Source organism: Sminthopsis crassicaudata, chromosome 3 (genome assembly GCF_048593235.1).
Source record: "Sminthopsis crassicaudata isolate SCR6 chromosome 3, ASM4859323v1, whole genome shotgun sequence".
In the NCBI taxonomy this organism is placed as follows: domain Eukaryota; kingdom Metazoa; phylum Chordata; class Mammalia; order Dasyuromorphia; family Dasyuridae; genus Sminthopsis; species Sminthopsis crassicaudata.
The window spans coordinates 9,708,287-9,733,826 of record NC_133619.1 but is presented as its reverse complement, the minus strand read 5'-3'; the positions used below and the strand labels follow the sequence as shown (position 1 = coordinate 9,733,826).

Genomic DNA, 25,540 nt, shown 5'->3' with positions numbered 1-25,540 from the left:
AGGGGGCAATTGTTTTTTTTTTTATTCTAGATACCACATTTCTCTTTATGCAGCTTAATTGAGATCATTTCTTCGAGCACCATTTTACATTGTTGACGAATCGTCACTTACTTGGAGATATAGCTAAGGTTTGCAAAACATTTTACAAATAGTATCTTATTTGATCTTCACAGCCCTGGGAGGTAGGTGCTAGTATTATTTTACACATGAAGAAACCAGGACAAATAGAAAGAGGTGAAGTGAATGTCCCCAATCTCACAGGGTCTTAGGCCAGATTTTAACTCAGGCCTTCCTGAATTTCCTAACTCGATTTAGTTGTCTCAACATGGAACTTGCAGTCCATTAAAAGTCCCAGATCTTTTTTTCTTTTCCCATTTTAAATTTTATTTTATTCCAACTTAAGAAATAAAATAAGCATTACTATGACATACTAGAATAGACAAAAAGGCAATTCCATATAGAAGTGTAAATCTATTACGTACAATTTTAATTATTCCCTTTAAATATATGATAAAGCCATCATTTTTTCTTCTCCTTTTCTTCCTCCTCTAGAAATGATGATCATAAAACACAACTATCTATTTATCATTCTATCTATCTATCTATCTATCTATCTATCTATCTATGTATATATACACTTATAGATAGATACACATATACATCATTCTATACATCCTTCTATTTATTAGTTCTTTGGATGCAGAGAGCATCCAATTGCTAGCGAGCCATGCTTTTTCTCACTTATATTTCTCCAATTACTGTTTTGAACCCAAGCGTAGGTCTTTAGCTTTGAAACATTAAATTTAACCTGATTTAATTTGGCCAAATGTTCCAGTTTCTGGAGATAATTTTTTTGGTTCCCAATTCCATTTTCCCACACAGTAGCTACACCTTCCAGCTTTTTATTATGGACACATTTTATATGCATTATGTATATGTATACACACATGTATGTGGATCTATGTGATACTGCATATATTATAGATGCCGCTTATGTTTTCAGCATTTCTTAGCACTTTAAGGTTTGCAAAGTTAAGATAAGATACCCTTATCATCTGATTTTTCATGACGAGCCTATAAGATAGGTGCTATTATTAGCCCCTTTTTCTGTAAGAGGAAACTGAGTAATAGAAGGCTTGGGTGACGCAGTTATAATGTTTCATAACGTCATTGATGAAAATATTCACAGAAAGCTTCCAGCGGAAGGATGATGAAGCAGTCTGTGCTCAATCCAGCAGTTTCCTTCTTAATTGTTTCTCCCACTAATGACCCAGAAGCAGGGCTGGGAAAAGGCATCTTGGTCTCTAGCCGAATGAAGGCTCAGCAGGGTGGGACCAGCAATTCTCTATAAATGACACTGAAATCTGGACATCCTCAGCTGTCCACCGTGGTGGCAGGCCACCTCCTAGCCTCATCCCCATTCTGACACTGGTTCTCAAGTCCCTTCCCAGCACCACGCGTGCCCATCTGCTCTCTCGGATGCCATCTAAAGCAGGGCAGCAGATGGACTCAGAATCATGAAATGCACATGCTCAGTGACATCTCGGAGACCATTAAGTCCAGCACCCCTCCTCCTATTTTACAGAAGTGGAAAGAGGAAATGATTTGTCGAAGGCCATCCAGTAATTTGGTAACAGAGCCAGATTGATCCTTTCTTCCAAATCCAAGGCTCCTCTTCCTTCATGGACACTCTCTGCTCCTCCCCAGAAAGCTTTCTCCTGGGATCTAAAAGTGAATTGCTAGCAATTCAAGAGACCCCATACACACACACACACACACACATATGCACACACACTGAATTTGGAGTTAGAAGAGCTGAGTTCCAGTCCCAGCTATATCAGTTACTATCCACATGAGCTTTGGGGACCAGAATTCATGGAGGTCATAGTTCCTTCACTGTATAGTCACCTTTTAGCTCTAATTCTATGATCCTTCTCTTACTTAGGTCACTTCAGTCCCATGTCTTACCAAGATCCTCCTCTCCTCTTTATCTTCTGTTACTGATACATTACCTAAACCACTTACAATCTGAGACTCCTTAAGAAAAAAAGTTCATGTGGACTTACCCCACATTAATAAGTAAAAATTAGGATTTGGCCACTCAAGTAAAGTGATCATAAAGTCCATGTTTTGCCCTGAGCAGACCATTTCTGGAATATCATGTTGGGTTCTAAATATCACATTTTTGGGGAGGACATTGATAAATTGGAGAGCCTGCAGAGGAGGGCAACCACAATGTGTGTGTGTGTGTGTGTGTGTGTGTGTGTGTGTGCGTGTGTGTGCGTGTGTGTGTACATTATGTCCTACAAAGATTGGAAGAACTGAAGATGTTTAGAGAAGAAAAGATTGAGAGGTAGCCATAATAACTGTTTGCAAATAACTCCCTAGAAATAAAGTTGATCAACAGAAAAAGAAGTACAAAAGGTCACCAAAAAAATAATTCTTTAAAAATTAAAATTGAACAAGTGAAAACTAGTGACTCTATGAAGTCTCTCACTCTCTTACTAGAAAATAGATCCAGGAAAAATAATATAAGAAGTATTGGATTACCTAAAAGTTATGTCAAAAAAATCCCAAGCAAAAATATTTCAAGATATTATCAAAATGACCTTGCTATATTAGAACCAGATGGCTAAATAGAAATTGAAAAGATCACCAATCCAATCATTGACTGAAAGAGATCCCAAAATGAAAACTCCCAGTAACATGCTAACCAAATTCCAGAACTGATGGATTAAGGAGAAAGTATCACAACCAGCCAAAAAAGAAATAAAAGCATATATCATTGAGCTACAGTCAAGATTAAACAGCATTTGGCAGTTTCCACAAAGAGGAACACAAAGGAACTAGGAATACAATCAAAAATAACCTATCCAGAAAAAGTGAACATAATCTTCCAGGGAGGAAATGTATATTTGATGAAATAGAAGACTTTTAAGCATTTCAAATTAAAAGACCAAAGCTGAAAAAAAATTTTTGAACTCCAAATACAAGACTCAAAGAAAACATAAAAAGGTAAAAAAGAAACAAGAAAGAGAAAGCATAGGGAATTCAATGATTCAAATTGTTTATATTTCTATATGGCAAGATAATATTTGCAACTCTTAACAACTTTATTACTATAATAGAGATAGAGAATTAGAATTAGACTAGAATAGAGAATAGATAATTAGACAGAGGATATGGATATAAGGTGCCTTTGATGTAATAGTACCCCCAAAAAATAAATGGATGAGAAAGAAAATCACATTGGAAGAAGGGGAAGATTGAATAGGTCAAATTATCCTACATACAAGAGGTTTGAAAGAGCTATTATAATGGAGGGGAAGATTGGAGGCAAAGCTTCTCATGAAAATTGACTCAAAGAGGAATTAACATATATGCTCCATTGGATAATAGAAATCTATCTTACTTTCTATTATCCAATGGAGCATATATGTTAATTATATAAATAAATAGGGATATAAAATATATATAAATATATATATATAAAAATATAAATAAAAGGGATGGGGATAATAGAATGGAAAGGAGTGATGGAGAAAAGGGAAGATATATTGGGAAAAAAGGTGATCAGAAGTAAAATATTTATGAGGAAAGAAAGAGTGTGGGGAGAATAAGAGAGAGAAGGTGATAAGCAAAAAATAGCATGGAAAGAAATACATAGTTATCATAACTAAAAAGGTGAATGAGATGAACTCATCCATCAAACAAAAGCAGAATTTGGTCTCAGACACTTAACACTTACTAGCTGTGCCACCCTAGGCAAGTCACTTGATCCCAATTGCCTAGCCAAAACAAACAAACAAAAAAAAAAACCCAGCAGATAGCAGAATGAATTAAAAACCGGGTCTTAAAATATATTGTTTCCAAGAAATACATTTGAAACAGAGATATACAAGGTAAAGGTAGTAAGAGTCTGGAGCAGAATCTATTATGTTTCAGCAAAAGGAGATTCAATCATCATTTTCAGAAAAAAGTAAAAGTAAAAATAGATATAATTAAAATAGTTAATGAAGGAAACTATATCTTCTAAAAGTTACCAGAAGCAATGAAGTCATAGAAATACTAAACATATATGCACCAAATAATATGGAATCTAAATTTTTTGAAGGAGAAGTTGAAAAAATGTTACAGGAGGGAATAGATTATAAAGCTATACTGGTAGGGGACCTCAATTTTTTCCTCTCAGAACTAGACAAATTTAAAAAAAAAAACAGAAGAAGGTGAATAAAATTCTGGAAAGGTTAGATATGATAAACTTTTGGAGAAAAGTGAATGGGAATAGAAAAGAATATACCTTTTTCTCAGCAATACATGACACCTACACAAAAAGTGACTGCATATCAGAACATATAAATCTCACAACTAACTACAGAAAAGCAGAAATAGAAAACACATATTTTTCAAATCATAACACAATTAAAAACATATTCAATAATGGACAATGGAAAAAGAGATTAAAATTAATTGGAAATTAAATAATATAATAAAGTAGGCCAAAGAACAAATCATAGAAACAATAGTTTCATTAAAGAAAATGACAACAATGAGAAAACACACCAAAATTTGTGGGATGCAGTCAAAGATGTACTTAGGAGAAATTTTATATCTCTAGTTGCTTACAACAATAAATAGAGAAAATGTAAATCAGTGAATTAGGTATGCAACAACAACAACAACCTATTAAAAGAACAAATTTAAAATCTATAATTAAACAACAAATTGAAAATTCTGAAAACCAAAGGAGAAATTAATGAAATTGAAATTAAGAAAACCATTGAACAAATAAAATTAGAAGCTTGTTTTATTTTTAAAAAACTCAATTAGATCAATTAGATCAATTAAAAACAATAAAATAAAAAAAACAATAAAATAACCACTGGTTAATTTGATTTTTAAAATGGAAAGAAGAAAACCAGATTGCTAGTATCAAAAATGAAAGGGATAAATTCACCATCATTGAAGATGAAATTAAAACAATTGTTAGCAGTAATGTTGCTCAATTATAAACCAATAAATCTGACAACCTAAATGAGATGAATGAATAGCCACAAAATATAAATTACCCAGATTAACAGAAAAAGAAATAAAATATTAAGTAACCCAATATTAGAAAAAATAAATTGAACAAACTATCAATGAATTTCTTTAGAAAATGGATTCTTAAGAAAAAGGATGGATTCACAAGCAGATTTTCCAAACATTTAAAGAATGATTAGTCGCAATACTATATAAATTACTTGAAAAATAGGTGATGAAGGGATCCTACCAAATTTCTTTTATGATACCAAGTCCTGATACTCAAACCAGGAAAAAGCCAAAAAGGGAAAACAAATTTATAGACCAATTTCCCTAATGAATATTGATGAAATTTTAAAAAATAATGCTAACCAAAAGATTACAGCAATACATCACAAGAATCATATACTATGATGAGGTGAAATTTATATCAGGAATTCAGCACTAGTTCAATATTCAGAAAACTATCAGCATAATTTACCATATAGATAACAAAACCAACAGAAATCATATCACTACTCAATAGATGTAGAAAAAGTCTTTGACGAACACCACCTACTACTATTAAAAACATTAGAGAACATAGGAATTAATGGAATTTATGTTAAAATGATAAGTAATATTGATCTAAATCATCACAGACTTTGTCTGTAATGGGAATAAGCTAGAAGCTTTCCCAATACAATTAAAGGTGAAGCAATTGTGCCAATTATCACTTCCATTATTCAATATTTTGCTAGAAATATTAGCTATCGCAGTGAAAAGAAAAATAAATGAAAGGAATCAGAATAGGCAATAAGGAAACAAAGCTGTTACTCTTTGCAGATGACATGATATTATACTTAGAAGATCCTAGAAAATCAACTAGCACTATTTGACACTATTTACAACTTTAGCAAAGTTACATAAACCCACACAATTCATCAGCATTTCTATATATTGCCAACAAAATCTAGCAGCAAGAGATAGAGAAAATCCACTTAAAATAACTAGACAATACAAAACACTTGGGAGTCTACCTGCTAAGTCAAACCTGGGAATTATATGAACACAACTATAAAACACTTTTCATACAAATAAAGTTAGATCTAAATCATTGGGAAAATATTAATTGCTGACGGGTAGGTCAAACCAATATATTAAAAATAACAATTCTACTTAAATTAATTTATTTATTTAATGCCACACTAACAAAACTATCGATATGTATTTTATGGAGTTAGAAGAAAAAATAACAAAATTCATTTGGAAGAAAAAAAGTTCAAGGATATTAAGAGAATTAATGAGAAAAAATCAAAACATTAGCCTTCCCGAACTTCAAACTATTATAAAGTGATAGTTATCAAAACAAACTGGTACAGTATAAGAAATGAAGTGGTGAATCAGTGGAACAGATTAGGTACAAACTATATTACAGTAAATGAATGTAGTAATTTAGTATATTATAAACCCAAAGATCCAAGCTTTTGAAACAAAAACTCATTATTTGGCAAAAATTGGTAGGAAAACTGTGGGGGGGGGGGATATGATAGAAACTAGACCAATGTCTTATACTGTATGTCAAGATAAAATCAAAATGGATATACAATTTACACATAAAGTGATAAAACATAAGCAAAATAAGAAAGCATAGAATAGTTTATCTGTCAGTTTTATGGATAAGGTAAGAATTTGAAACCAAAGAAGAGCATTGAAAAATGTAAAATAGATAATTCTGAATATTAGGAAACTAAAAAGTTTTTTTGCACAAACAAAATTAATGTTACCAAAATTATAAGGAAAGCAGAAACCTGGAGAAAAATTCTTCAACAAGAATCTCTGATATTTCTCAAATATATAGAGTACTGAGTCAAATTTATAAAAAACACAATTCATTCCTCAATTAATAAATGGTCAAAGTATATGAATAGGCAGTTTTCAGACAAAGAAATCAAAGTTATCTATAGTCATATGAAAAAATGCTCTAAATCACTATTGATCAGAGAAATATAAATTAAAACAACCCTGAGGTACCACCTCACATCTATCAGAGTGGTTAATATAATGGAAAAAAGGAAAAATGTATTTTTAGGAGATGTGAAAGAACTGGGACATTATTGCTAGATTTATGAATTTATCCAACTCTTCTGAAGAGCAATATGGAACTATGCTCAAAGGGCATAACATAGAAAACTGAAAATATCCTTTGATCCAGCAATACCATAGCTGAACTATAACTCAAAGTCATCCAAAAAGAAAAAGGACCTATCTTTACAAAAATATTTATAGCAGCTCTTTTTTGTGGAAGCCAATTATCGGAAATTAAAGGGGTGTCCATCAATTGAGGATTAGCTAAACAAGCAGTGGTATATGATTGTAATAAAAGATTATTGTGCTATAAGATATAAATACCAAAGAGGATGATTTCAGGAAAAATTGGGAAAGATTTACATGAACTGATACGTAGGGAAGCAAACAGAATCAGGAGAATGTTATACAAAGCAATAGGAACATTGTTCAATGAAGAACTACAAATGACTTATATGTCATGATATCTAATGATCTAAGACAATCCCAAAGGATTAATGATGAAACATGTTATCTGCCTCCAGAGAAAGAACTGATGTTGAGTGAATACATGCTATTTTCACTTTCTTGTATTTGAGTCTCCTTGTTCAAAATTCACAATAAGGAATATTTTACATAATTGCCCAGGAATAATCCCTATCTGATTGTTTTCCATCTCAGGAAAGGGGGGAAAAGAGGATAGAATTTGTAACTCAGAATTTTAAATAAAAATATTTTGAAAAATTGGAAAAAAAAATAGATGATGTTCTTGTTTTCTACCTATGTGTCTCACTACCCAAAAGTTTAAGACAGCTTTTTCTTTAGACTCTGGGCATAAAAATGTTCTTACTAATACCACTTTGGTAAATACTTTGCTAAAAATATTTTTGGTGGGGCAGCTAGATAGTGTAATGGATAGAGCACCAGTCCTGAAGTCAGGAGGACCTCAGTTCAAATATGGTCTCAGACACTTAACATGTCCTAGCTGTGTGACCCTGGGCAAGTCACTTAACCCTAACAGCCTCAGAAAAAAAAAATCAAAAAAAATATTCCTGGTTCTGGGCTTCTCACCTCCATTTCTGTACTCTTTTATCTGAATTCCTCCTTTGGAATTGCTCAGAGTCTTCACAGTGTGTACTACATTACACTGAAGTCTTACACCCAGACCTTCTCTCCTTCACCTATATGCTCCATGCTCAAAAATCACAGGACTCCCCAATTATATAACTTACAAATATTACTTTTGTATTGCAGCCCATTCTGCTGTTTTCATGGAGCTTTCACAAAGAGTACCTATTATGACTCTAGAAGGGAGGAAGGTTAGATATTATTGTCCTCCCTAATACCAGACAAACACCACTTCTTTTATTCGCTGCCTGCAGTGAAGAATGGATAGAGAAAAGAAAGGTTTGACCTAGGACTTCCTCTCTTTTTGACATAGCCTGATGTGTATTTTAATCTAAGAGATTGCCTTTTTATTAAATGGGAATGAAATTCTGAAAAAAATAATTAAGGTATGGGTTAAGATTCAAGGATCAACCATGTAGAATTGTTGGGAAGAGGAAAGGATGAGGAGGATGAACTAGGAGCTATTAAACTGAAGAGATATTTATGTCATAGATGCTTAGTTGTAAAGCTCACAGGGACCTTGGATGTGGATAGTCCAATATCCCCATTTTTCAGATAAGGAAACTGAGGTCCAGAGAAGTCATTGGAACAGAAATTTAGAGGGGAAGGGACCTTATAAATCAACTAGTCCAAGACATTTATTTTACAGATAAAGAAACTGAGACATTGAGAATTTAAGTGACTTCTGCAAGGTCACACAGGAGCTAAAATGAGATTTGAATCTTGTTCCCTAAATAAATGTTTGTTGCTTGACTGTCTGATAATCATATTTTTGAGAACTCTGGGGTTGTTACTGAGTGGCTGAGAAGAGCTTGTGTAAGGTAGGTAAGTGTAGGTGAGACAATGGCATTGTGTCCTTTCATTAGGTCTTGGAAGAACTGAAGATAGCAAGTTCATTAGATTGTAGGCTTCTTGTGGGCAAGGACAATCCCTACTCTTTTCTAACATGAGAGTCCTGTATAATTTCATAACTATTACTAGTCTTTATATGGAAATTTGAGGTTTTGAACTCTACATATTTTATTTATTTCTTTATTTCATACAACATTTTATGTTGAGATAAAATAATATTTAAATATTATCTCATTTTATCATATAATATTCAATTAAGTGTCATTTGACTTGGCTTTTCAATATTGTTCCTAGACTAAAGAGAATTATTTTCCCATGTAAATGACAAGGAAAGGGGCAGCATGGACCTCTCAGAATGACAGAGTAAAGGGATCATAATTAGAATGAAATAATAGCTGGCACTTTTATAGCTGGTTTTGTTCCCTGGGAGAATATTGATGAGAGTTACATTGTGGACTTTGGGCAAAGGAAGTGGATGCCAGTTCCAAAACCCTTCCCTCCATGTGCACAGTAGCCATTGTAGCTTTGAGCCTGCTAAACACCTGGGTTGGTCAAAAAAAAAATGGAAAGGAAAATGCCCTCTTGAAATTACTGTGAAATATTTCTAAAGCACTTTCAAGCCATGGAAGTGCTTATTATTGGAGCTGTGATCATTTCCCAGGGACAGTTATGAAGATGGCATCTGAGAACAGAATTTGTATTTTTGAATGACAGATCAAAATAAAAGAATAATAGATGGAGAAATAGGATGGCAACAGACTTGGTGCCTATTAGGGTGGTTATCACAGAAGACAGAGAGAAGATAGAACTATTCAACTCTCCTTTGGTTTTTCCCAAAGCAGAATTATCTTCAGAAAGATAAGAACAGGGAGTTTAAAATCCAAGTAAGTATGAATGTGGTAAGAGAATACATAGCAACTTTCACGACTTTCAAATCACGTGGTCTGGTTAACTTTATCCTAGTCTATAGAAAAGACTAATGATGGATGTGATCACAAATCTGTGAAAAATCATGGAGAAGGAGAATGTACCATGGCACTGGAAATGGGCAGATGAATGTCCCCATTAAAAAGGAAGAGATGGAGTTTGTATAAGTCAGTGAACTTGATTCCTTGAAAACCTGACAAAATACTAGGTGACCCATGAGCATTTAGAAAGGGAAATAGAGATTGTTCAGAACCAGAATGGGTTTCAAACTAATCTCATTGAAATTTGATGGGGTTATCAATTGGTAGATGAAGAGAATACTCTAAATAGGATTTTCTTAGGCTTAATTTTGTTAGATAATTTGTTTTATAATTTATAGACACATTTTTGACACTTCCAAGGAAACACACAAATTCCCTCCAAATTAGGGGATTTACTTTACTCTCCTGCTGCCCTACTTCTTTCCACTTTGTCTTTGTCAGCCTTTGTCTTCCAAACACCATATCTCTAATCCAAGAAGAAGTTAATCCATTTAATTTTGGAACTGTATTCTGGAATAAGTTGTCTTATTTGGGGAGTGTATGTGAAGCCATTTAGTCCACCGTACCTAATCATCTTCAGACCAGAACATCTTGGCCATGCATCTGGACTTTATTGCTAAGGACTCTATTCCCTTATAGGCCTGTTCACTATCAGATCTATACTCCCTTGGTTACCACTCCCCAATGAATGCATTTCTGCACATTAGAGTGTAAGCTCCTTGAGGGAAGGGACTATCTCACTTTTTGAATTTTTAGCTTCCATGTCAATCACAGGTCATGGTGCATGCACACACACACTAAATGAATGCTTTTGGATAAATTAATTAGTTTCATTTAAAGAACATTTCATCCAAAGCAGTTTACAGTTTGTTAACCTCAGCGAAAGAAACATGTCCTTTACATTTGACAGGCTTTGACTACTTTCTCCCCTCTCTCTTTGGCCCTTAGTTTCCTTATCTGAAAAAGGATGATCTGTTAAGTCCCTTCTAGTTCTAACATGCTAATATTGAATTCTAAAATGGAAATGAAAGATCATAAAGTGTTTTAAAATGAGAGTGTAAGATGGTAGGAATATGTTTGATTATTAGAGTGAGAAGTTTGTTGGACCTGTGTGTTCTAAGAAAGGAAATACAATTGGCACATCCTGCCCAGGGAGGTCAGGCCTGATTCACTAATAAATAATGAGAAGGCCAATGTGAAGGCAAGGAAGTCTGGTGGAATTTAAAGCAGTGACTCCTAACCTGTGGACCACAGAGTCCTCAGGGAGAGGAGAGTTCTTGCAAGGAGTCTATAAATCTATGGATGAATCAATAACTCAGTCTATAGACAATAAATATCCTGTAGAGCTATGCAACACATGGTTAAGAAGTTCTGGATTTACACAGATTGGCTCTAATCCTAATGGAACAAACACAAATATATCCTTAGTCTGTGCTTTCATTTGGGGATGTAACCCCGGGAAGATCAGAATCTAGCTCCTATTTAGGTCTATACAGATGTAGTTAAAGCGCTCAGATTTTGTTGCAGTACTCAAGATAACAATGGATATTAGATTTATGACTGCCTTTTGTTCACATCTCAGGAAAAAATATGAAACAGAGAGAAAATAAAAGAAAAAGAAAGAAGAAAAAGGAAGGAAAGAAGGAGGGAAGGAAGGGAAAAAAGGAAAGAAGGGAGAAAGGAAGGGAAGAAGGGAGGGAGGGAGGGAGGAAGGAGAAGAGGAAAGGAGTGAAGAAGGAGAAAAGGAGTGAAGAAGGAAGGAAGGAAGGAAGGAAGGAAGGAAGGAAGGAAGGAAGGAAGGAAGGAAGGAAGGAAGGAAGGAAGGAAGGAAGGAAGGAAGGAAGGAAGGAAGGAAGGAAGGAAGGAAGGAAGAAATCCCAATTCAAAGGACTCACAAGAGTTCAGAAACAATCAAGACAACCCCACTTTTCTTTCCAATGAATCCCGTCTTCCTCCAGGGAGCTATTTCAGCCTCCAGATTTATATCAATCAGCAGCCTATGGTTGAGACTCCCTTGGAAGGTAGACACCTTTGGAGCTGAGTGAGTCAATCCTTCGTTGTCTGTTTCAGGGGCCCAAGTGGTCCTCTAAATGTAGAGTGTGTAGAAGCCAATTGGCCCTCTAGACTCACACTTGGCTTACCCCAGGTTGGTGGTTCTTCCCCCCCCCCATCCCTCCCACTCTGTCTTCTTCTCTCTGTCTCTGCCTCTTTTTCATTCTTTTTCTCTCTCTGTCTCTATGTCTCTCTGTTTTTCTCTCTCTTTGTTTCTGTCTCTTTCTCTCTATCTCTCTGTGTCTCTGTCTGTCTCTCTTTCTCTCTGCTTTTCTCTCTAGGTTTCTCTCTGTCTGTTGCTCTGTCTCTGTCTCTCTGTCTTTTTATCTGTGTCCCTGTTTGTTGCTGTCTCTCTCTGTGTCTGTCTCTGTCTATCTCTGTCTCTGTCTGCTGCTGTCTCTGTCTCTCTGTATATCTTGTTTGTCACTATTTCTCTCTGTCTGTGTCCCTGTCTCTGTCTCTCTTTCTGTCTCTGTCTCTCTCTCTCTCTGTCTCTCTCTCTGTCTGTCTCTGTCTCCCTGTCTCTCTGTTTGTCTCTCACTCTCTCTCTGTCTCTGTATCTCTCTCTCTGGCTCAGTCTCTGTCTCTCTCTCTGTCTCTGTCTCTCTCTCTCTTTCTCTCTCTCTCTCTCTCTCACTCTCTCTCTCTGTCTCTGTCTCTCTCTCTGTCTCTGTCTCTCTCTGTCTCTCTCTCTCTGTCTCTGTCTGTCTGTCTCTCTCTCTGCCCCCCCTCTCTCTGTCTCTCTCTCTGTGTTTCTCTCTGTCTGTCTGTCTGTCTGTCTGTCTCTCTCTCCCTCTCTCTCTGTCTCTGTATTTCTCTCTCTGTCTCTGTCTCTCTCTGTCTCTCTCTCTGTCTCTGTTTCTCTGTCTCTCTCTGCCCCCCCCTCTCTCATCTGTCTCTCTCTCTCTCTCCCTCTCTCTCTGTCTCTGTCTCTCTCTGTCTCTGTCTCTCTCTGTCTCTCTGTCTCTGTCTCTGTCTCTCTCTCTGTCCCCCCCCCTCTCTCTTTCTCACAGACACACACACACACACACACACACACACACACACACACACACACACACTATATTCCCAATGGAAGCCTCTCCCTTGGAGCTGTCATTTCATGTGCAACCGCAGCCCTCTGGCTTCTCTCCCTAGGGCAGCTCCCCCTCAGCCCCACAGACTTTAATAACAATCCCTCGCCCCTCCTCTGCTTGGGGGTTTACAAAAAGCCTACAAAGACCTTCCTTGACCCTCCCGGCAACCCTAGAAGGCGGGTCCTGCATCTTATTCCCATTTCCTAGCCCGGAGGGCTGAGGCAGATGGGGGGGGGGGGAGATCCTGGGCCCTGAAGCACACAGGAGCAAGAGTGAGAGGAAGGGTTCTAACCCAAAGACTCCCTAACTCCAGCCCCTCTCCCTCCGGTTTCCGCAGGCCGCTGGTGACCCTGATGAGGCTGCCCCACCGTTGCGCTGTGGGGGCTTGTTCTGTTCCGGGGGACGGGACGCCCCCCCGCAGTCGACGTCTCACCCGGTAACAGACCCGCGGGGAGGGGGGTCCGCCCAGGGAGAGGAAAGGACCAGCCAAGTTCCCCGACTTCTGGGGGCGAAGCTGCACCGGGTGACCCCAAAATGGCAGGCCAGAGCTGGCTGAGCTGTAGCTCAGAGGCCAAGCAGGCAATCCAGCCCCCAATCTGTGGACTTCGAGGGGCTGCCTTCTGGAGCCACCCCCAAATCACAGAGGACCTTGTGTCATATAGAATGAAATCTTGGGGTGCAGGGAATCCAGGGCTACCCCCAAACATCAAAGAGGACTTTGGTGTCATATAGATGAAATCCTGGGATACAGGGAAGTCCAAAGCCACCCCAAACCACAAAGAGGGCCTTGTATCATAGAGATAAAATTTGGGGGGTTCAGGGAGTCCAGGGATATCCCCAAACCACAGAGAAGACCTTGTAGCATATAGATGAAATCTTGGGGTGCAGGAAGTCCAGAGCTCCCCAAACATCAAAGGGGACCTTTTATCATATAGATGAAATCTTGGAGTGCCGGGGAGTCCAGGGCCACCCCCAAATCACAAAGAGGACCTTGCATCATATAGATAAAATCTTGTGATGTGGGGGGGGGGGAGATCTTCCTTCGTTCAAGCCTGGAACACTAATTACAGAACCATCTGCTGCCAGATCAGTGTCCCCTGGGCAGAGATCTGCAATGGCTCAGGGGTTGATGCTATCAGCACCATGCCATCCGCAAACAGCAGCCTCTGGAGCACCTCAGAGAATCCCTCCTTGGGCTAGGACTGACTGGGTCTGCTCCAAGATGGCAGAGAGCACCTTTGGTAACAATCTTGTGTTGTCCTTTACCTTTCATTAATGAGAGAGTAGGACTGGACAAGGTCATCGGTCATCCCCGGAGGCAGGTGAGTGGAACAGGTCAAAGCCTGGACTTGGAGCCAGAAGATCTGAATATGAATCTTGCCACAAATACTCACTGGCTCCAGGACTCTGATTAAGTCACCTCACCTCTTTCTATATCTGAAAAATGGGCTAATAACATCTCACTCCCAGGGTGGTTATGAGGATCCAAGGAGATATCACATAGCAAGTAGCTTATAAACCTTAAAGCCCAACTTAGCTATTGTGATCAGCCTTTCAGGAACTCTTCTGCAACACAGACCCTGTGGGAGCAGAGCCTTTGAGGGAGTGAATGAATGAATGCAGCTTTTTAGTAGACAGATCTTGAAATGCAATAGGTTCTTGCATTCTCTACATCTCTGAGCAGATTGGGTGATGGTAACACTGTAGTTCTGCTCATTGCAAAAATCTCTGAGGGTGGGTAGATAGTTGTTGATTTCTTCCTTTGATAGATTTTCCTTGATATGCATAAAATCTGAGATCACCTCCCCCCACATAAATGATTTTAGTACCTTCCTCTTTTCTGACATCTTGAGAATTGCTCCCTCATCAGGCTCTAGAATACTGCAGCCCTCCTAATTATACAAGAGTTTGACTTAACTATCCACACAGTAAAAACCAAGTGGATGAAGAATACTATTGTCCGGATAGATGGATTATAGAATTTATGATCTTAGTTAAGCACATCAAGATTTGTAAACTACTTCTTCACAACAATCCTTGATGGGATAATGAAACTTTTCTTTCCATTTTACAGAAAAGCGAATTTGAATGAAATGATTTTATATGTTTCTGAGACAGGATTTAAGTTCAGGTTTTCCTGACTCAACACCAGAATTCTAACCAGTGAGCCACCTTGCTTATCCAACAGAATCTTGGACATCTACGACCACTGGATAGTAATCTGGGTCAGCTTTAAACACACAGTATGAGCTCGATAAGCAATCCAAACAACCATGAGACCTCTTGATGCTGATCTCATTCTACATCTGCTCACTCATTCTACAAGTAGAATTCCCCTACAAGAACGTTCACCTGTGTGCAAGGTGTTGTCTGGGCACTGGAGAAGGGTCTGGGGCCCCGGAAGGGAGGATGCAGCTGTGGGAAATGGAAATTCAGAGAATGACTTCTCCAAGTCTCAGGGCAAACCTGGGACTCTGGTCTAAGTCTCTTGTCTTTAAGCCAACTGAGTCCATACTGCCTTCTCAAGTGGAGGTGCAGGAGATCTTGAGGGCTATTTTGGTAATTAGGAAGACTCACGTTCAGACAGTTACTGGCATGTGACCTTGAGAAAAAATAGTTGGACAGCTTCTGCCTCAGTTTCCTCATCATAACCAAAGCTATCTCACAGAGTGGTGTGAAGATCAAACGAGATAACAGATATAATACACTTAAAGACATTCACATGCTATCATATTATTGGTCCATAAAGAAGCAGGGTGCTCACCAGAACGACCTTTTTCCCTGGAGGAAAGACAGTGAGAGGAACCAAGAGCATCTCTCTCACTGCGGCTGCTGGTAGCCAGCATTCCCATTGGCTGGTCAGGAAAAGACACCTCCCCATCCGGGGTAACTGCAGTAGACTTGTGATGGAGAGAGCTATCTGCATCCAGAGAGAGCTCTGTCTGTGGGGACCTAATGAGGATCACAACCTAGTGTTTTCTCCTTTGTTGTTATTTGCTTACTTGTTTTTTCTTTCTCATTTTTCCTTTTTTGATCTGATTTTTCTTGTGCAGCGTGATAATTGTGGAAATATATTTAGAAGAATTGTATATATTTAACATATATTGGATTGGATTTTTAGGAGAAGATGGAGGAAAGAAAAGGAGAAGCATTTGGAACAGAAGGTTTTGATAAGAAAAAACTATAATTAACATTTTTTAAAAAGGAAAAGCCACCTCAGTTCCTCAGGGAAGGCTCTGGACAAGCAGGGAAGAAGCCTGTGGAGCTCAGCTCAGCCCTTACCATGGGCTGGGAAATCAGCCTGCAGCTTGCAAAGCCCTAACCCTACCTTTTACCTTCCCACACAGTGCAGAAAAATCCTGATCCTGGCAGTTCTGGGCTACCTAGGATATTCACACCTGCATGAGTGTGGAGCAGCCACTAAGTCTCACTGGCCCTCAGTTTCCTGAATTCTAGAAGGAGGCCATGTGCAGGATAACCTCACGGGTCCCTAGAAGTATTAGCCCCAGGCTGCTTCTTTTCCTGATGGCTTCCTAGTTTAGGGGCCATGACCAAGGACCACAGAATTTCAGTTAGAAAGCACATCAACAGGCTGGCAGACCAGCCTCCACCCTTCAGTAACGAGCCTTTGGCCAGTGGTCATCCTTCCTTTGCCAGATGACCCCAGTGAGACGGGAGCCACCCTGGTCCACACCCACCCACAACCTATTCTCCTCTGTCATAGCTCTGGCCATCAGGAAATTCTATGAACATCAAGCCTAGATGGCCGATTTGCAGCTTCTACCCAGAATTCCTTGTTCGGCTCTCTGATAACAAGCAGGGTCAAGTCTCCTCTCTCTCCACACAGCCTGGCCAGGACTTAAAAGCACTTCTATGTCCCCAGGGACTTATTTTCTTCAGGAAAAAGCATCTACTCTCCCCAGGAGGGACTTTGTACTGAAGGGTTGTTCTCAGCCCACTAAGAAAGGGTCGCCATTGTGACTGGGGCAGCTGTAAGAGAGCACAACATTCGTGCTTGCTTACTTCTGGTGGCTTGCTCACACACACACACACACACACACACACACACACACACACACACACACTCTCTCTCTCACTCACTCACTCACTCTGAAAGGGTTTCAATTCCCAGGGAGGATGATGCAATGACTTCTTGTTTGGCAATACACAAGACTGATTCTGATACCCACAAGTGCATCTACATACATACACATGCATGTGCACATACATGCAGACACGTGTGCACATACATGCTCACCCATTCCTAAGTATCAAAAAACTAAGGGAGAAAAGTCAGGCTGGCTGCTTTCCTCTGCTCATCTCTTCCTAAAGGTTCCTGGCCAGGTGACCCCGGCAGCTTTGCAGGTATGGAGACCTGCACCATTATGGATTTTGGTTTCCCAAATCAATCACTTGATGCATTAATGGGATGGACTCAGCAAACAGATTCCCCCACTCCCTCCCCCCTGGCCAGATGTCCCAGAGGAGAGCTTAGGGAGTATGAGGAGAAGAGAGGGAGGGTGGAGAACTGTTGATCTAAGGTGTGGGAAGGGCAGCAGACTGGGAGTCAGCAGATTAGGGTCCTCCTTTTAGCTCTGCCAGCTGGGGGGTCCTAGGCCAGTTTTCTCACCCATATCTAGGGCTTTCTTACTATTGTATGATAGGGAAAATTGCTCTGGGGGCTAGAAAGAAGCAGAAAAAAACCATCCCTACCTGCCCTCCATCTGGCATTCAGGACCCTTAATGGCACTCAGTGCCTACCTTTGGAATCTCATGGAACACTCCTCTCCATCACCCAGCACCCCACTCCGACTAATTGACCCAGGCTCCATTCTCCAAGCCTATATTTTAGCCTTTTATCTCCTGCTTTTGTGTCTTCCTCCTTTCTACAGAGAGGAAATCTGCTCAATATTCAAGACTCGACTCAAACAGGTCTTTCCAAATGGAAATGATCTCAACCTCCTTTGGAGCCTGTTAATGCTTTCTTTTAGTGCTGTCCCTAAATCCCAGGGGTATGGCAAGGATCATACTATGATCACAATATCACAATATGTCAAGTAAGTCATTGTCCCATTCTCTGACGCCTTTTCCTCATCTGTACAATGTAGATAAGAGCAGTACCAAATCCCAGAACCACTGCGAGAGTCAAATGAGATTTTTTATGCATCCTTATTAAAATGCCTCCTTAAAATGGGGGTAATAGGAGTACCGACTTCACAGGATCATTGTGAGGGTCAAACAAAAATAAGCTGTGTAAAGATTCAAACCCCCCCCCCCCCAGATCCCTTGGAGTGTATCCTGCAATAGCAATGACTCCATTGACAGGGAGATTTCCAGGGCTGATCCATTCACTCAGTGAGAGCGTTTCCCAGCTGGGGACTGGCGGCACCCGGTACAGCTCTGCCCCTCAGGAGCTGGGGGACACTGGACAAGCCATTTCTTGCCCTGGGCATTGGTCCTTTCATCTACACTAAATGATCTCTACGGCGTCCTTCAGCTGTGACATTCTGTGGGTCTGTTGGAGGGTGAGATGTCAGACCGGGTCCGGGGCTGTACCACATAAAGCATGTTGCCAATCTTATAGCGCTACATAAACGTGAGCTGTTGATGTTGTTGTCATTGAATTGGTTGGATTATAGTGTGTAAAAGGAATACTCTGCAATAAACCCCAGAATCAGGTTTTGAAGGGTTTTCAAAGGCCTAACAGAGATGCTTAAATTTGATTCTAGAGGCATGGAACTTGAACGAATTAAAAAATGAATGAATAAATGAAATACCTAGAGAATAAAAGCAAGAGACAGAAAATGACATAATGTGATTTGAATAACAAATATTGAGGGGGTATATAATAATGGGGAATAGGATGAGTCAGGGAAAATTTCAGGAAAAGATGACTCTGAAAACTTGTTTTTTTCATTCTTTTGAAAAATATCTGGGTTGTGTGGGTTTAGAGATCCAAATCTCAAAGGACGAATTTTCTGTTGCCTTATACTCTGGATTGCTAATGGACTAATTCAGAATTCTTCCTGTTCGAGCCTGGTATAGACAGGAAAGAGAAGCATTTGATGAGTGCTCTTCCACCATGAAACAGCACCTTTTTCTTGCAGAAAGAAGCCTTGAAGGAGGGGGACCAAGCTCTATTGACCACCCCAATAGGAACCAGCATAGAGGTGCTACCAGGAGCTATGTCAGACTTGTAATGAGATTAAAATGTTTCTTTCTTGACCAACATGGTATATTTAATTCCAAAGGATTGAAGAGAGTTAATGTTAGGAAGGCCAGGATGTCATCAGTAAACCTTATAGGTCAGAGAACTTTCCCAAACAACCTCTCTGAAGCCAGGACTGCTTCTTACAGCACTGGGCACTGCACCTTCAGTCTGGTCATTCACTCTCTGACCTTCGGAGCTCTGAAATTCCCTAAGCAGAGGATGTCACTCCAAAGCCAGTCCGGAATAGTGGGAGAGGGAGAATACTGGAGAAGGACTCTCCTTCCTTGCAACTGCTGGCCTCCCAAAGCTTCCGGAAGCATCTTTCTGGGTCTCAGTTTCCTTATTTATAAAATGAATTTTCTTCTAGTTTGAAATTCTCTGATAAAGAAGGACTTTCTGAGCTCCCCAGCTGCTAATGTCCTTTCTTCCCCAATTTGCTTTATATTCACTATTTACTATACATTTTGTATACTTTTTACATATACATTTTCCTGGAGAAACTGTCAGCTCTTTAAGAGCAGGGATTATAGAATTTTTTATATCATCAATGCTTAAGAAATGTCTGTTGACTGATTGATCCAATGGTTGCCACTGAATGCCTGGCTTGTCTCTTCTGCCATGGAAAACCCAGAGGGAAAAGATGGCCCAGCAGATTCTCAATAAAGGCAGTGACTAGGCTGGGCGTGTAGGAGGGGATGCTAGTGATCAATGATCTGGGGGAATTCACAAGGAGACAGAGTTAGTTAGCTGGAACCTTGGCCATCACCTTCTCCAGTTCTTTCATTTTACAGAGGAAGCATTTGGGATCCAAGGTCACAGAGAACAGCAGCTCTGGGAATGTACCCAGGGTTTCCAACTCCAAATGCTTTTTCTCCTCTCCTTACCTCCTCTGGGTTTAACAACAACGAATGACCGAATAAAGCTAGCTGATTTTCCAATAGACCTCAAACGTCTGGGAAAGGAACATTGCATCCATTATCTCTTGATCTTCAAGGGAATTTTATAAAATAGATTCTACAGATACTCTTGCACCCATTTGCTAGATGAAGAAACTGAGGCTCAGAGAAATTAAGGAACTTCCCTGTAATCCTCCAATGAGTAAGTCTCTGAGACAGGATTTAAGTCTGTGCTTTGTAACCTTGTAATCATATCCTAACACTTTTTCTAAGGGACAGTGGGGTGGTCTCTTGTTTGAGTTCAGCATCCAGGATTGTAGCATGCACCCATGGTGGGTACCATTCCCACTTAAAGTCTTAGATACTTATTAGATTATAGAGTTGGGTGTGGAGGGTTCCTCCAAGTCTATCTAAGTCTATACTAACCTCCTTTTATTTACGGAGGAGATGATAGGTGGCTTGTCCAAGGTTCCACAGGTACAAACTGTCCTAAGTCATGTCCTTGGATTAAAAATCCCTTGGCCCGGGCTTTCCCCTCTCTTCTCTTTTGATCAGCTCATGTGTGAAACCACTGTCCTGATGGGGGAAAGGGGCTGAGGGGGCAATCGGCTGCTAATGGGTCCATGGACACCTTTCCCTGGCTAGGCGCAGCCTTGTATTGAGGGCTGTTTCTCTGCTGCAAATGTCTCTCTTCACCCCCTCTATAAATGGATTGGTTCTGCAGTCCGTTTGTACACAGTCAGCTGACTGAAGGGAGGAAGAACAAGAGCACTCCCTCAGCTCAGGGAAAGATGGCAGCTTTCCTCTCCCCCCAAGGCTGACCACAGTGAGGAGTTTCCGGTTTTAGAGCTTCTAATCTCTCTGAGGAAGCTCAGGTGGAATAAGGCTGAAGGTAAAGGGATGCAACCAGCTAACCTGTCAAGGTCCTTCCCAGGGTCTAAGAGATCTGGGGGTCAAGGCCAGGGGGGTTCTCACTGTATGTCAGGAATCGGGAGGGGGCTCTATTTGCCACTGGGTGAGAGATAGCAGATGCTCCATCACTAACCACCCGGATCGTATTCGCTCTTCCCTGCTTTCTAGCCCCCTGATATGTCACGGTCCTCAGAAGAGGAACAAACACAGTGATTCAGGGAGGTTTCCATTTGTCTGGAAGATCAGAGGAGCTAGCCCGGGCTGGGACACCATGAATGTCAATGGGGTTCATCCATGACAGTCTTCACTCAGCTCAAGCACTCAAGAGGATTAGAGCTGATCGTTAAGCTGCTCACATGTCATCATCTACTCTGTCCCCATCCTACAGAAACACACAAACACTCCCAGTGGAAAAACAGCTAGAGGCAGAACTAGAGAGAGGGAAAAGGAGAGGAGGAGGAGGAGAGAGAGAGAGAGATAGACAGAGACAGAGACAGAGAGATAGACAGGCAGAGAGAAGAAAGAGAGAGAGAGAGAGAGAGAGAGAGAGAGAGAGAGAGAGAGAGAGAGAGAGAGAGAGAGAGAGAGACAGAGACAGAGACAGAGACAGAGAGAGAGAGAGAGACAGAGAGAGAGAGAGAGAGAGAGAGAGAGACAGAGAGAGAGACAGAGACAGACAGAGACAGAGACAGAGAGAGAGAGAGAAGAGACAGAGAGAGAAACACAGAGAGAGAGAGAGACAGAGAGAGAGAGAAGAGAGACAGAGAGAAACACAGAGAGAGACAGAGAGAGAGAGAGAGAGAGAGAGAGAGAGAGAGAGAGAGAGAGAGAGAGAGAGAGAGAGGGAGAGAGAGAAAGAGAGAGAGGGAGAGAGAGAAAGAGAGAGAGAGAGAGAGAGAGAGAGAGAGAGAGAGAGAGAGAGAGAGAGAGAGAGAGAGAGAGAGAGAAAGGAAAAAAAAACACCAAAGTGGATAACGTCCCTAAATACAAGAAATGACACTGCAGCCTCCAGCAAAATGGCCGACCCTCAAGCAGTTTTTAAGACCCAAACAAGATTCTCCTTTTACCCATTCCGATCCTGGTTTTTAAAAATCTTTTAAAGTATCCGTCCTTCTGCAACCAACACCCTGGGCCTTTGCAGGCACTGTGCCTTCCTGTGCCAGAGAACGGCTTGGTGATTCCAGCCCTTTGCTTAGAGAGATTTTGAATCCTCACGGTCCCCCCACCCCATCAACGTGCTGCTAAATCCTCTGGCTCAGTCTCCCCCTGCAAAATTCATTAGGATGGCTGTCCCCTCCTCCTTTAATCCTAGGCAAGCCACCCGGAGAATACGGAGATTTAGGGCGGAAACAGCCTGCTCTGACTATTCCGGCCGCTGTTCTCTATTCTGTCTGATTTTCCCAAAGGTGATTTTCAGAAGGAATGGGCTCTAGAGTCCTATCCAGCTGGGGGGGGGGCAGGGAGGGCTGCAGCCGGAGCCAAGCAGCCCCTCTCCTAGGCCTATGACTCGGCATTCCCATCACCCTCTCCCGCACAGTGCAGACAACATGAGGGTGGGGTGCTGACTAAAGCCAGGACCGCCTTGCCATCTTCCCTGGCTAAATTGTGCTGCTGGAAACTGGTCCTCCCGTTTCTTCTTCTTACGCACTAGGGATGTGAGCCTGGCTAACCTCCGGGAGACCGAGCCCTGGGGGGTGGGAGGGATAATGGGAGGGGGAGTCTGACCCGGCCAGCAAGGGAAAGAAAGGGGGAAGTGGGGGAGGCTTGGATGGGGGGAGAGGCAGGGCCAGGGCAGCATTTAGAGTCACAACTAAACCGGCTCCGTTGCCTACAGATCGCCGTCATTCTGAGTGTTTTGTGAACAGGATGCGGAGCCCACCTAGGCCAGGGCCTGGGGCAGGAGCCAGGAAGGCCACGGGATTTCATCCTCGAGCAAGGCTTAGCGCTTTCTCCTCTCCGCTGCCCCTCTAGCTCTGGCTCCGGGGCTGGGCCGCCCAGCTCCAGCCTCTCCCTGCCCGGGTTTTTTTCCACTTCGTCTCCATCCCCAGAGTCCTCCTCTCCTCCTTCCCCCTCCCTCCCTGATCTCCATCACTAAGGGATGCAGCACCTGCATCCCTTCTCCTCACCTCCACCTCCGATCTTCCTCCCCATCTCCATCACTCCCCCCCTTCTCATCTCCATCACTCCCCCCAGTCCCAATCTCCATCACTCCCCCCCCCCCGTCCCCATCTCCATCCCCGTGGATATGCCCCCCTCCCCCGCCCGCTGCAAAGGTTAGCCAGAGAACCGGGAGACGAGGCGTGGTGACGCCAATCGCCGACCATCCTGGACCCATCTGCCCCCTCCCCCACAACCACTCCCTGCCACAGCCCTGTACCCACAGGGATGTTTTCCTGCGGGGGGGGGCTGCCTCTCCCCCTTGCCCACACGATGCGGGCGGTGGCGGCCGTGGGGATGGGCAGGCGGGCGGTGATGCTCATAGAAAAAGTGTTGTTTCCCTCCCCTCCTCCCCCATTCAGGACTTGGGCACAAAGGCCCCGATCCCCGTGAATCTGCCTCATTGTTCTGCCCTGAAACGGAGCCAAGTGAAGCCTGGGGGCGGGGAGAGAGGCGGCGAGGGCCCGGGGGACCGGAGGGGAGCGCGGAGCGCCGGCGGGGCGAGCTTCTCTCCCAGGGATGCCCGGGGGATGCGCTCTCGGTCCTCGCAGAAGCTCGGCCGTCCTGACGTGTCAAAGGGAGACGGGGGCCCGAAGGTGCCCCACAGCGCGCCCGGGAGTGGGGGGGTAGAGAAGCCAAGAGGGAGGCCAGGGCCCCCGCCCCAGCCCCCTCAGGGACCGGAGGGGGGGGACACACGCAGACACCCAGCACAGCCGCGCCCGCAAGCACCCAGCCCCGCAGTGTAGCCGGGAGGCCGGCCGCGCTTACCGCCGCTGCTCACTGGCTCCGGGCGCCGGGCTCCTGGGCGCCTGGCATCGGGGACAGCTCCCGCCGATGGCGCGGGGCCGGCCTGCGTTCGCTGCCGAGACGCCCGCCTCCTTCTCGTGACTGTCTCTCTGCAGGTTGAGCGCTCCCCCGCCCGCCCGCCCGCCCTGCCCGCCAGCCGGCCCCCCTCCCGGCCGCCCGCCGGCCCCCCTCCCGCCTGCCCGCTGGTTGGCTGCGCCGAGAGGCCGGCGTCAGCTTGCGGGGATGGAGGGAGGAGGCTTTCCTGGGCGCCGCGCACAGCTGCTGGTGCTGATGATGGAGCTGTGACATCACCGCTCCGGAGCGGGCCGCCACTGCGGAATTGCCTCGGCCACCTGGGAAAGCGGGGGACGGGAGGGGGGAGGGGGCCGGGAATAAGGCCCCTCGAGACCCCCCCCCCAGAACAGCGCGTCTCCATCCGCCAACCTCCAGCTTGGAGAGAATGCAAATCTGCCCTGAGTGTGGACCCCGAGCCCCCCCAGCACGGGAACGCTCCCCGGGGGAGTGGGGGGGGGGGACCTTGACTCGTTCGTGTTTATTCCCTGCCCCACCCTCCCCAAACCCGGCCCGGAACAGCAGCTGCTTCACCGAGGTTGGAATGAAAACGGAAATTCTATTCTCACACATGTACACACACTATGCACATAGATGGCCTCTGGCCCCGACCATCTCCAGATCTGTGACCATGATGCCTCAACTATAATCTCCCTCCCTCTCTCCTTACCTCCCTCCTTCTCTGCCTCCCCATCCTCCCCCCTCCCTTCCACCTCCCCCCCTCTCCCCCCTTTCTCATCTCTGTCTGTCTCTCCTTTCTCCTTCTCTCATCTCTCTCTCATCTTTGTCTCATCTGTCTCTCTCGGTCTGTGTCTGCCTGTCCGTCTGTCTCTGGCCCTTTCTCTGTGTCTTCTCTCCCATCCTTAACCTCATATATGTATCATCCTTTTGCTGCATGTTTTCCAAAAAGCTGAGGGTACTTCTTTTCCTATTCCTGTCAGAGGTCTTTAATTTCTAAAATCTCCACCCCCAGCAGGTTGATTACAAGGAAAAAGAGAATGTTTGGGATGGAGATGATGGACTGTCCTGAGGAGCTGACTTTCCTTCTTTCATGGGGTATCTTGGACTTGTCTACATTTTCAAAGAAGCTGTTAGCTTTTCCTTTATGTGGAACTGACTGATTCCTCCTGACCCTCAATCATGCTCTCGAAGAAGGAAGGTTCACGTTTTAGCTGTATGTGCGTCAGTGTCCACTGAAGAGGAATGCCTGGTACCCAGATTATGGCCTGCGGTTCATTGCAAAGCCTGTAGGTCACATCCATTATGATACATATTTTGACCCTGTACTCAGAAACTATACCATTTTCAGAGAGGAACAGAGAAAATGTGTGACTACTTTTCTGCACAAAACAAAACAAAACA

At 42.7% G+C, this 25,540-nt stretch overlaps 1 protein-coding gene across 1 annotated transcript in view; it reads right to left on the bottom strand.

Moving 5' to 3' along the window:
* KIF1A (kinesin family member 1A) overlaps positions 1-24,288 on the bottom strand; it is a 163,993-nt gene extending 139,705 nt beyond the window's left edge. The window contains 1 exon segment of the mRNA XM_074297991.1: positions 24,089-24,288. The gene's annotated coding sequence lies outside the window, so the exon portion shown is untranslated.
* Positions 24,289-25,540: the final 1,252 nt, after the last annotated feature.